General features: G+C 44.4%; 1 pseudogene; it reads left to right on the plus strand.

Annotated features, from left to right (window-relative positions):
- The first annotated feature begins 9,177 nt into the window (after nucleotides 1–9,177).
- LOC133063959 (small ribosomal subunit protein eS1-like) lies at nucleotides 9,178–10,435 on the plus strand (annotated as a pseudogene).
- Nucleotides 10,436–11,834: the final 1,399 nt, after the last annotated feature.

An 11,834-nucleotide genomic window follows, 5' to 3' on the forward strand; every position in this document is an offset into this window, starting at 1 on the left:
AGCCCACTGCATTGGGAGTTTGGAGTCTTAGCCACTGGACCACCGGAGAAGTCCCTGTATCTTTTTTCCCCTAAATATTTATATATTTGGCTGCACTGGGTCTTAATTGCTACATGTGTGATCTTGGTTCCCTGACCAGGGATCAAACCCAGGTTCCCTGCATGGGGAGCAATGAATCCTAGCCACTGGGCCACCAGGGAAGTCCCACCCAGATCTTATTTGGATCCTGATTTAAAGAAATTAAGAGAGTGTCTGTGTGTCATGGGATGTCTAACAGGATATTTGATGATATTAAGAAATTATTGGTATATAAAAATAGATAAATAACAAGGGTTTACTATAAAGCACAGCAAACTATATTCAACATCTTGCAATAATCTGTATTAGAGAAGAATTGGGGAAAATTTACATGTGTAACTGAATCATTTTGCCATATACCTGAAACTAACACAATATTGTAAATTAAATACACTTCAATTTTTTAAATTATTGGTATAATACTGTATTGTGGTTAAACTTTCTCAGAAAGAGTCCTTACCTGTTAGATAATATGTTCTGAAATATTTGCAGTCAAAATGGTATGATGTCTGGGGATTGCATCAAAATAATCTGGGAGGAAGTGAGTGGGGGTCACACTAAAGACATGTTGGCCTGTAGTTGATAATTTCTGAAGCCATGTGATGGTACATGAGGGTTGTTATACTGTTCTCTTTACTTTTTGAGGGGTTGACATGTTTCTTATCAGAACAATTAAAAGCAGCAGCATGGTGTTCTTCTCTCGTCTATGTAACCCTCCCTGCTCGGGGGCTACTCTTAGTCACAAGTAGGTCAGGGTCTGACCAGAATTTAGCATTTCACAAAATTCTGTGAATTTTCCAACAATTTGGGTGAAGGACAAGGCCAGCTTTTCCGTATGCCAAATTAAAACAAAAGAAAACCAGGAACTTCCCTGGTGGTCCAGTGGCCAGGACTCTGCAGTCCCCAGTGCAGGGGGCTAGGGTTCAATCCCAGGTCAGGGAACTAGATCCAGTGCAGCCAAATAAGTAAATAGAGTGGGTGGCCATTCCCTTCTCCAGGGCATCTTCCCAGCCCAGAGATTGAACCAGGGTCTCCCACATTGCAGGCAGATTCTGTACCATCTGAGCCATCAGGGAAGCCCAAATAAAAAATGTTAGAAAAAAGAAAAGAAAACCAAACAACAATTTAAAACTCCCATCTACTTTCAGCATCGTTTCATTAAAGGAAGAGCATACAGACACCAATAGCATCATTTCAGAAGAGTCCAGCCTTTCAGCTGGGCACAGTGAGCCTCATGGACAGACTTGTTCTGTGTCTCCCTGTGTCCGTTCACCCTGAGACTGGCTGTACCAACACTCTGGGGACAGAAAGGGAGCCTGGAGGGCCGGCTGCTCTCACTTCTTTCCTGCTAATGAGGGAAGGACTTGGAGGCTGCTGTCATTACCATGTGTAGGGCTCTCAAACCTTCAGCCTCTCCAGGGGCTCAGGTGAGGGTCCCCCCCGCCAAACTGTGTCCCCTGGAACTCATGAACGCACTTCCCTTTCTATTGAATCCTAGTAGTGTGTCTGTGGGAGGAACGGGAGTTGTAAACTCAGGGAGGGCTTTTCTGCTTGATGAAATGCTTTGTACTTGAATGGAAAATAACAGCTGGGCTCAAGGCAGCAAGGGCCCTCTGTGCTCCGCTGTGGTGAGGGCTCCTCTGAGACCTCAGGAGAGTGGAGCTGGCCTTGCTGTTTGCATCCGTTGGCTGCCTGGCTGTGCCCCTGAAACCTAAGCTACCATCTCATACACTGTGACTTGCTCCTTTTTCCGTCTCTTCCTCATCTCTCTAGCATCCCACCTAACAAGGGATTTTGACTTTTTTCTGAAGGCAATAAATTTCAGGATCAGAGCCCCCTTTCCCTTGAAATTCAGGTACATGGAAGACAGATATTTTTTTGGGTGAAGAAATGTTTTAAAACTATATAGTAGTGATAATTGCAGCACAATGTTATAAATGCATGACGTGCCACTAATGGTAGATTATAAGTTATGTGTTTATTCACCATTCATTCAGTTGTTCAGTCGTGTCTGAATCTTTTGCAACCCCATGGACTGCAGCCCTCCAGGTTCCTCTCTCCATGGAATATCCTGGACAAGAATATGAAAGTGGGTTGCCATTTCCTTCTCCATGTCTCCTGCATTGGTGGGCAAATTGTTTACCACCATGCCACCTGGGAAGCCCATGTTATATGTATTTTACTACAATTAAAATAAGAAACAAACAAAAAGACTGTCCCTCCTCTTCTCTTTGGGGCAGAGTCTTAAAGGAGGTCCATTATTAGAATATCAGAAATGGAAGAGATCTTAGAGGACATTTGGTCCACCCTGTCATTTCATAGATTAAGGGTCCTGAGGTTCATCCTGGAGAAGTGATGGACCTCAGGACCCTCAAGGCCACACAGCAATTTAGACAGAAGAATTTCACCCTCTACCAATGGCTCTTGGTCCTGATGAGGGAGAGGCACTGGTCTTGTGTCTTTTCACAGTAATGATCTCTTGGACCTGGGCACCCTCAGCTTATATGCAGCCACCAGATATGTTTTGTTTGGCTGCATTGTGTTTAATATTCAAAATTAATTGCTAGCATTTAAAATCAGGCAAATTCTGAGATTTCCCCAGCAGTTCAGTGGTTAAGACAGGATTTCATATGCAGAGTGTGAGTTTGATCCCTGGTTGGGGAATTAAGGTCCCACATGCTGTGGTGTGTGCAGCCAAAAAAAGAAAAAAAGAAAATTAAATAAAATCAAGCAAATTCACGTAAAAATCCAGATTTCTGGTACCTTCTAACAGAAATCTCTGGCAACGTTGGGCCCATATTCCCACATGGTGGTGATGGGAGCTGATAAGGACTGTGTTCTTCTCAGGTCTCCATAGTCCCCACTGCTCCCCACTGTCTCCCACTTATCCTCAGGCCTCTGTTGTTTCTCTGATGTTCAGCCTGCTTTTGTCATCTCTCCTGCGTGCCTGCCTTGGGGAGGCAGGAAGATTGGCAACCCTGCTTCAGCCTGACTGGAGGACTGTGGGTCTCTGAACATTTTTCCTAGGTGCATTTCAGCTGCTGGATGGAGTACAGTTGGCCCTTTGTATCTGCAGTTTATCCGCATCTATGGGTTCAACCAATCATGGATCACAACTGTTGCAGGAAGGGGGACCCCTTCCAGGGCCTGAGAGCAAGCTCTTGTCTAACACTCAGAAGTGAATTGTCCAAGGAGACTCACGTGCTGACAAGGCAAGAGACGTTATTGGGAAGGGGTGCCCGGGCAGAGAGCAGTAGGGGAAGGGGATTCAGGAGCACAGCTCTGCCGCGTGGCTCACATTCTCAGGTTTTATGGTGATGGGATTAGTTTCCAGGTTGTCTTTAGCCAATCATTCTGACTCAGGGTCCTTCCTGGTGGTGCACGCCTTGTTCAGCCAAGATGAATGCCAGCAAGAAGGATTCTGGGAGGGGGTAGGACATGTGGCGTCTTCTTTTGACTTTCCCCAAACTCTCCTGGTTGGTGGTAGCTTATTAGTTCTGTGTTCCTTACCATGACTTCCTGTCATAAAACAAATGGTTACTATGGTGCCTGGCCAGGGTGGGTGGTTTCAGTCAGTGTGCTTCTCCTAACAAAACTATTTGGGGTGGGTCTCCCCTGGTGGTCCACACTTCCAGCGCAGGGGGTGTTGATTTCATCCCTGGTTGGGGAACTAAGCTCCCACATGCCTCTCTGTGTGGCCAAAAGCAAGACAAAACAAAAAACTATTTTGGGGGGAAAAAAAAGTCCAGATAGTTCCAAAAAACAAATACAAAACTTGAATTTACCATGTGCTTTGGCAACCATTTATGTAGCATTCATGTTGTATTAGGTTTTATAAGTAATCGAGAGATCATTTAAAGTATATGGGAGGATGTACACTGGTTACATGCAAATACTACACCATTTTACATAAGGACCTGAGCATCCATAGATTTTGGTATCTGAGGGGCAGTGCCCTTTGGTCCTGGAAGCAGTCCCCTTTGGATAACAAGGGATGACTATACACCTGGAGTTCCATTTATCTCATCCATTTCAGCTCCACCTACACTGTGGTCCCAAGATATTGTGGACTAGCTTTGGCTGAAGAACTTGCTGCTTTGTGGTGCCTTGCCTTTAAGAAATGTCCCCATTTTTCAGATGGGGAAGCTATAAGAGAAACAAACAGGGATGTGTCCAAAGAAGAAAGTCACTTGAAGGCCTGGTACTGTGTTTGAATGGTTGCAGGCTTGGAGTGGTACCTCCACACGATGGAATATTATTCAGCCATAGAAAGGAATAAAGTTCTGATACATGCCACAGTATGGATGCACCTTGAAAACACAATGCTAACAAAAAGACACATTTCGTATGACTTGACTTATATGAGGTACTTAGAAGAGGCAAATTCATAGAGACAGAAAGTAGAACAGAGGCTACCAGGGGCTGGGGGAAAGGGGGGATGAGGAGGTATTATTAAATGAGTATAGAGTTTCTGTTAGAGGTGGTGAACAATTTTGGAAAAAGAAAGTGACTATGGTTGTAGGACATGCTGAATATAATTAATGCCACAGAATGGTTCACTTAAAAGTGGTTAAAATGGTACATTTCATGTTATATACATTTTATCACAATAAACACAGTAAGGAAATAACAGAGAAAAATGTTATCATCTGCAAGAAGTTTCATGTGGTATTGCTGCATCTTTCTCTAAATACAGAGACAGAGAATGTATTTCTCTAAATACAGAGAATGATACTAAATACAGAGAAACAGGAATAAGCATTTTTTAAAGTTTTTTTTTATCATCTAGGACACCACTGAGAAGTGAGTGGCCATTCCCTTCCTACTCTCGACAGCAACAGCTCATTTCTCACACAGCAGTTCACCTGTGGCTCCCCTGTCCTTTGCACTCCCAGAATTTTGCATTCACAGCATTTAGTAAGTTGCAGTGTATCATCTTTCAGGGTGATGATCTGATTAATGTGTTTTCTCATTTGGTTATAAGCATCACAGCATCATGAGGGCAGGAATCGTGCCTGGTTTTTGGTTCAGCATTATATCCCCAGCACTTAGCCCAGGGCCTGGTATATAGTTAGGATCTCAACAGATATTTCATGAATGAAAAGACTAGAAGTTCATAAAGAAGGTGTACGGAAGGTCCAAGTGTCACCAGGGGAGACACATATCCTGTAGCTGCCATGTTGCCCAGAGGGTACTTCCGCTATGACTCATGTAGCTTGGGGTTATTCTCCATTTTTGCTAGCCAGAGTCTCTTTCTACTGTTTGGAACCAAAAAACAAAACAAAACAAAAAAACACCTTCCATTATATAATCTCCCTGAGCCTGAGTTTCTTTACCTGTAAAATAGAGTTAATAGTAGCTTGCCACTGTTAGGACAATTGTGCTTACTTAGGTCTGACTGTTTGCAACCCCATGGACTGTAGCCCGCCACACTCCTCAGTTCATGGGATTGTCTTGGAAAGAATACTGGAGTGGGTTGCCATTTCCTCCTCCAGGGGCTCTTCCCCCCCAAGGGATTGAACCCGTGTTTCCTGCATTGCAGGCAGATTCTTTACCACTGAGCCATCTAGGAAGTCCAGTAATGGAAGGTACTAATAGTACCTTCCATGTATTCATTTTAATAAGGATTACATCAATGAACTCAGTGTTCACCGAGATGATGAGAGAAAAGGAGGAGAAAGACGGTGCCAGGTGTATTTCCTATCCTGCTGTAGCAAATTACCACATACTGAGTGGCTTAAAACAACCACGTTTATTCTTGTATAGCTCTGGAGATCGAAAGTCCGAACTGGTTCAGCAGGGCTGCCTTCCTTCCGGAGGTTCTAGAGAAGAATCCATTGCCTTGCCTTTTCTAGGGTTGCCGTTTCTTTCTAAAGGTCACCTGCATTCCTTGGCCCGTGATCCCCCATCATTCCAACGTCTGTTCCTGTTGGGATCCCTCCTTCTTTGACTCTTACCCTCTTGTCTGTCTTGTATAAGGACCCTTATGACTGCACTGAGCCCGCCTGGAGAGTCTATGATGATCTCTCCATCACAAGATGCTTAACTCAATCTGCAGACTCATTTTGCCAAGTGCCTTTTGTCATGTAAGGTATCACTTTTCTTTGGAGGGCTCTTATGCAGCCTACCACTCCATGTGTCTGAAGTTTTTATTTGTAACTGTTTATGTGGTTATAAATATTCCAAGATTCCAAGAAAAATAAGTTATCTTCCCTGCCTTCAATGCTTACAATACTGTTGGGGAAACGAACCATTTACCAGTCCGTGAAGCCCCAGGCCGTGGTCAGTGCTGCCCTGAGAGGTGAAGGTGATGTTTTGAGAATATGAAGATGAATGTAAGGATCCTTTGTTTCGCTGGGTATCTCCTCTGCTCAGACCTGCAGCGTACAACCTCATAGGCTGTGCCTGCTCAGATTCTGGGGGCCACCTTCCCAGGAAAGGCGATGGGAATGTTGTCTCCTGGAAGTATGTGACAGAGCATTCCTACCTTCTCCTCACAGGAAGTGGGAGCTTTGGGAAAGGCAAGGTGGAATCTCTTCACTACATCAGCAGACATCTTTGCTTTCTATTTTTGTAGATTCCTGTGGTCTGCATGTCTGTGTTTTCCCCAAATTCACATGTTGAAATCCTAACCCTAAATGTGACAGCATCAGATGTAGGGTGTTTGGGAGGTGCTTAAGTCACCAGGGCAGAGCCCTTCTGAATGAGATTAGTGCTCTTATAAAAGAGCGCCACAGTGGATAATAACCTGCCTGCCAATGCAGGGGACACAAGTTCAATCCCTGGTCTGGGAACATTCCATGTGCTGCAGAGCAGCTAAGCCCATGGGCCACAACTACTGAGCCCTCACACCCACAGTCCGTGCTCCCCAGCAAGAGAAACCACCACAATGAGAAGCCCATGCTCTGCAATGGATAGTAGCCTCTGCTTGCCGCAACTAGAGAAAGCCCGTGTGCAGCAACAGACCCAGGGCAAACATAAATAAATAAAAATTTTAAAAATTAAAATTAAAAAAAATAGAAGAGGTGCCAGAGAGCTCCTTTCTCCCCTTGGGCCTTGTGAGGACACAGCAGCAACTCTACACTACTTACCTGCTCATGCTGGTCCCCTGATCTTGGGCTTCTAGCCTCTAAAACTGTGAGTACTGCATTTCTGCTGTTTATAGTGCACCCAGTCTGTGGTATTTTTATTATAGCAGCCCTAACGGACTGACTCTGATGATTTGGTACATTTCATGTGTACCCTATGACCCTTAGCATTAATTTTGGCTTAGGGTCTGAGAGGTAAATTGATGGTTAAAAAGGGGTAAGTGGCAAGGGGGAAGGCATGTCCCCCTCCTCCAACTTCCCAGAGCCCTGGAGAAATTTTGTCAGTTAGAAATAGGACAGGATGGCCCAAAGAGCAACAAATCGGCTGCTAGATCATCCACTGTGATAAAGTGTGCGTTATTCCTGTAAAACAGGAAACCATGCCCACTCTCATCAAGATAGTAAAGCACCACTGCCAACAGTAATAAAGACAGTCTGTGAGCAATTTAATTGGGGTACTTACAAGGGAGTCCTACCACCATGTGTCCGGATAGACTTTACCCGACTTCCAAGCCCTCAGGTAACTGACTCTGGGTCTGGCGTGTGGCCAGAATGAGTTGGGTCATTCACTGGTGAGTTCTTAGTTTTTCAACGGGCATCTGTCCTGGGACCTGGTCCATGAACTCTGCTTTCTTAGAATAAAAATTGTGATGTGTGTCTCAGTAAGGATTACTAGATATGTGTGAGCTATGTGCCAAATACAAAGGTCTTAAAACTTACGTATATGTCAAATTAAAAAAATGTTTATTATGTGTTTATTCATTTGGCCTTGTTGGGTCTTCATTGCTGCATGCAGACTTTTTTCCCTAGTTGCAACGAGCAGGAGCTTCTCTCTAGTTGCGGAGCACAGGCTTCTCATTGTGGTGGCTTCTCTTGTTGCAGAGCTCAGCCTCTCGGACGCTTAGGCTTCAGTCGTTGTGGCCCACAGGCTTAGTTGCTCTGCATTAGGTGGGATCTTCCTGGAGCAGGGATCGAACCCATGTCTCCTGCACGGGTAGGTGGATTCTTTACCATTAAGCCACCAGGGAAGCCCTTATTGTGGTTTCTATTTGCAGTTCCTTGACGGTTAATGATGTTGGGCATCTTTTCTTGTGCTTATTGGCTGTTTGTATATCTTCCTTGGGGAAATATCTGTTCAGATCCTTTGCCCATTTTGTAATGAGTATATTCAATCTTGAAGGGTCTCCTAAATGATTGCATACAGCAGCCGCTATAGAATAGTGATTCATTGTGGGCACTCTGCTATTGGTGGTCTCGATTTGAATCTCACTTCGGCCACGTATTAGTACATGACTTTGACCATTCTCTCCAGACCTCAGTTTTTCCTGTCCTATTGAGATAGAAATATTAGCGACTTCTTAAGGTTGTTGTAAGGATTAAAAAGGCAGTGCGTATCAAAGGCTTAGTAAGAATTAATAAAGACTCAGTAAATATTATTAATACCCACAATGGAAATAATATTAACACTTACCAAGCATACGACATCTCATTTCATCTACACAGCAATCTTGCAAAATAGGTTTAATCATCTCCATTTTACAAGCAAGGAAACTGAAGCTCAGGGAGATGAGGGAATGTGTCCCTGGCTACACAGCTGGTAAGAGACTGAGCAGATTCCTACCTGGATCTGAATGACTGCAGTGCTGTGTGCTTAGTCACTCAGTCATGTCAGACTCTTTGCGACCCCCTGGACTGTAGCCCGCCAGGCTCCTCTGTCCACAGAGAGTCTCCAGGCAAGAATATTAGAGTGGGTTGCCATTTCCTCCTCCAGGGGATCTTTCCAACCCAGGGATTGAACCCAGGTCTCCCAAATTGCTGGTGGATTCTTTACCATCTGAACTACCAGGGAAACCCATATATATATATTTATATGGTGGCTTCTGATTTTCCACCTTTAATATAAGAGAGGTTGCTCCAGTTTATGGAGGGAAATGCCTCCACCATAGTGGCCCTGATTGGAGCAGGACTCTGTGAGGTCCAACACAGTAACTGACTGAAGGGCCCTCCTCAAATGTTAGTCTCCAGAAAGGTTTTAGGTTCCTGCTATTCAAGTGCAATTGTCATTAAGCAAATACTGTCAGAAAAGAATCAGTCTTTTGGCTCTCTGAGCAGCACCGTGGCAGTCGACAAGAACAAGAGCCTTATGAAAAATGGTAAAAAGGGAGCCAAGATAAAAGTGGTCGACCCATTTTTAAGAAAGATTGGTATGATGTGAAAGCACCAGCTGTGTTCAATGTAAGAAATATTGGGAAAACATTTGTCACAAGACCTCAAGGAACCAAAATCATATCTGATGGCCTCAAGGGTTGTGTTTTTGAAGTGACCCTTGTTGATCTGTAGGAGGATGAAGTTGCATTGAGAAAATTCAAGCTCATTACTGAGGATGTTCAGGGCAAAAACTGCCTAATTTCCATGGCCTGGATCTCATCAGTGACAAACTATGCTCCATGGTTAAAAAAATGGCAGACCATGATTGAAGCTCATGTCGATGTCAAGACTATTGATGGTTATTTGCATCTTCTGTTCTGTGTGGGCTTTACTAAAAAATACAACAATCAGATTTGGAAGTCTCTTATGCCCAGCACCAACAGGTCCACCAGACCTGCAAGAGGCTGATGGAAATCATGGCCCGAGTGGTGTAGATAAATGACTTGAAAAAGGTGGTCAATAAATTGATTCCAGGGCTTCCTTGGTGGTGCAGTGGATAAGACTCTGCCTGCTAATGCAGGGGCACCAGTTCGATCCCTGGTCAGGGAAGATCCCACGTGCCGCAGGGCAAGTAAGCTCATGTCCCACAACTACTGAGCCTGTACTCTGGAGTCCCATAAGCCGCAACTACTGACGCCCACGTTCTGCAACTCCTGAAGCCCGTGCACCTAGAGCCTCTGCTCCGCAACGAGAAGCCGCCACAATGAGAAACTCCACACGCTACAATGAAGGGTAGCCCCCACTCGCTGCAACTAGAGAAAGCCTGAGTATAGCAATGAAGACCCAGCACAGCCAAAACTACATACATAAATAAATAATTTAAAAAATACATTGACTCCAGACAGCATTGGAAAAAGCATAGAAAATTCTTGCCAACCTTTCCATTCCATGATGTATCTGTTAGAGAAGTAAAAATGCGGAAGAAGCCCAAATTTGAGTTAGAAAAAGTCATGGAGCTACACGGTGAAGGTAGCAGTTCTGGAAAAGCTACTGGGCATGAGACAGGTGCTAAAGCTGAACAAACCGATGGATATGAGCCACCTCTCCAAGAATTTTTTTAAAGTTCAGACGTTTAATGGCGACAAATAAAAGGTCTTATTTGTGACATTTTTTGCGGTCATTCTTTTTAGATAATCTGACAGCTTGTTGAATTATGTGTTCTATTTGATAATAATGTGAATTTTTCTGAAAAAAAAAAAAAAAAAAAAAAGGAATCAGAGAAGAATGTAGTCATGAAATCATCACCAGCTTATTTGGACAGAGAAAAACTATAGCACCCTGTGGCCAAGGATGTGTTCATTTCACTTCAGGCGGGTTTTTGAGTCAGAGGATCTTTTCGTACAGCCCTGGCAAGCTCTCCCTGTTTAGCATGGTGTCTCCTTCGAAAACCTCCACAGAGCTAACTAGAAAAGGATGAAAGTCAAGGATCCAGGGAGGCGCCCTCTCTTCCCGGAAACATTATTTAGGATTCCTGTGTAGTTCCCCATAGTGACTTTAGGTGTCACCTTTGAGTCATCTGAGGCCAGTCTCTCAGCAACTGACAAAATGCCTCCTTTCCCAAGAATTTCTCGCTCTCTAAAATCCAGTTTGGAGGCATTCATTACCAGCACCCGGGCCCCAAAGCAGTTTGGATAATCTGGTTCTCATTTACGGAACCAAGCTTGCCCCTAAAGAAGAGGTTCCCAGCAGCTGGATAAGCTAAAATGGGCTCTGTGCCTGTGACTTTACAACTGATTTCTCTGTTGTTTGAAAGCGTGGTGATGGATGAAGCTTCCCTGATGGCTCAGCGGGTAAAGAATCTGCTTGCAATGCAGGAGACATAGGAGGCGTGGGTTCCATCCCTGGGTAGGGAAGATCCTCTGGAGGAAGGCATGGCAACCCACCCCAGTATTCTTGCCTGGAGAATCTTCATGGACAGTGGAGTCTGGAGGGCTACAGTCCGTGGGGTTGCAAAGAGTCAGACACGACTGAAGTGACTATTCTCACATGCATGATATATGGATAAGAGACAGTTTATGCAAAGGCCCTAGCAGCTCAGAGCCCTATTCTCCCAGAGTTCTCTGCTCTGCCCCGTCTCATCGGCTCACACCTGTGTGTACACTGGGCTGTGAGCAACTGTGGGCAATGGGGGAGTTGGGGCTCTTTCCTTTCCTCCCTTCTTCCCTCCCTTCCTTCTTCCCTCCGTTCTTTTCTTCTTTTCTTCCCTCCCATCTTTCCTCCCTCTCTCTCTTGCTTCCTTCCATTCCATGCATATTAAGTGCCAGACACTAGAGCTAAAACAAAGAAGAGAACAGCCAATCTCTCTTCCTCCGTGGAATTGACATTCTGATTCCCTATTTGTCTGTAAGTTCTCAGCACTTAGCACGTGGTAGGCACTTAACTGCTTTCATGGCTTGGTGTATCCTCTTCCAGTTTTTTCTTATGTGTATACTAACGTGATACATGATATTTAAATTTTAG

The sequence above is a fragment of the Dama dama genome, chromosome 10 (genome assembly GCF_033118175.1).
Source record: "Dama dama isolate Ldn47 chromosome 10, ASM3311817v1, whole genome shotgun sequence".
NCBI lineage: Eukaryota > Metazoa > Chordata > Mammalia > Artiodactyla > Cervidae > Dama > Dama dama.